A 1,542-nucleotide genomic window follows, 5' to 3' on the forward strand; every position below is an offset into this window, starting at 1 on the left:
AAAAAAAAAAAAAGGGGAAAAGAAAAGGAATTATGCATATAAGTCACCTGGCCCTGGAAACTGGTGAGTGCTTTGGAAATATCAGGTAGAAGTATCATCATTAGGCCGGGTGCAGTGGCTCACGTCTGTAATCCCAGCACTTTGGGAGGCTGAGGTGGGCAGATCACCTGAGGTCAGGAGTTCAAGACCAGCCTGACCAACATGGAGAAACCCCGTCTCTACTAAAAATGCAAAATTAGCTGGGCATGGTGGCGCACTCCTGCAATCCCAGCTACTTGGAAGGCTGACACAGGAGAATCGCTTGAACCCAGGAGGCAGAGGTTGCTGTGAGCCGAGATTACGCTATTGCACTCTAGCCTGGGCAACAAGAGCGAAACGCGTCTCAAACGAAATAAATAAATACAATTTAAAAATTAGCCAGGTGTGGTGGTACACCTGTAGTCCCAGCTACGCAAGAGGCTAAGGCAGGAGAATTGCTTGAAGTCAGGAGGCGGAGGTTGCTGTGAGCTGAGATCGCGCCACTGCACTCCAGCCTGGGCAACAGAGCAAAACTCTGTCTCTAAATAAATAAATAAATAAAATTCCTAAATACATGCAGTGAAGCTGGGCATGGTGGCTCAAACCTGTAATTCCAGCTACTCACAAAGCTGAGGTGGGAGAATTGCTTGAAGCCAGAAATTCAAGACTAGCCTGGGCAACACTGCAATATTCCATCTCTAAAAAAAAAAGACAAAACAAAATTAGCCAGGTGTGGTGGCGCTTGCCTGTAGTCCTAGCTACTCAGGACGCTGAGGCAGGAGGGTTGCTTGACCTCAGAATGTTGAGGCTGAAGTGAGCTGTGATCACACAAGTGCACTCCAGCCTGGGCAACAGATTTGAGACCTTGTCTCAAAAAAAAAATTCAAAAGCAGTGAGTGACAGATATTAGGAATGTAAGTCACAGGTCTGTCTTTTGCAACAAATAAAAATATTTTAAACCCATTCTGCAAGGAAAAAAAAGTTAAGGAAAACCTGGCATGTTGTAATCACGTTTTCTGCGGGAATGAGCTGCTGGGGGATCCCCAAGACCACCCTGACGTTCCATGACTTGCTAGAAGGACTCATAGAATTTAGCAAAGCCATTATATTCAGGATTATGATTTATTACCATGACAACCTATAGAATAACATCAGCAGAGGCAGGGTGCTGCAGCTCACACCTGTAATCCCAGCACTGTGGGAGGCCGAGATAGGATTATTCAAGGCCAGGAGTTCGAGACCAGCCTGAGCAAAATAGCAAGACTCCATCTCTACAAAACAAACAAACAAACAAACAAACAAAAACAAAACAAAAAAACCCTGCACCTTAAAAATTAAGCAGGGACAGTGGCACATAACTCTAGTCTTAGCTACTTGGTGGGCTGAGGTGGGAGAATTGCTTGAGCCCCGGAGTTTGAAGTTACAGTGAACCATGATCAGACCACTGCACTGCACTCCAGCCTGGGTGGTGAGACCCTGTCTCTCTCTTTTTTTTTTTTTTTTTTTTTTTTTTTTTTTTTTTTT

General features: G+C 44.8%; 1 protein-coding gene across 1 annotated transcript in view; it reads left to right on the forward strand.

Moving 5' to 3' along the window:
- The window catches only part of TMEM38A (transmembrane protein 38A), a 30,839-nt gene that overhangs the window by 24,304 nt on the left and 4,993 nt on the right, over positions 1–1,542 (forward strand). The gene's annotated exons all lie outside the window — the stretch shown is intronic.

This window comes from Cebus imitator, unplaced genomic scaffold (assembly GCF_001604975.1).
Source record: "Cebus imitator isolate Cc_AM_T3 unplaced genomic scaffold, Cebus_imitator-1.0 Scaffold280, whole genome shotgun sequence".
Classification (NCBI taxonomy): Eukaryota; Metazoa; Chordata; class Mammalia; order Primates; family Cebidae; genus Cebus; species Cebus imitator.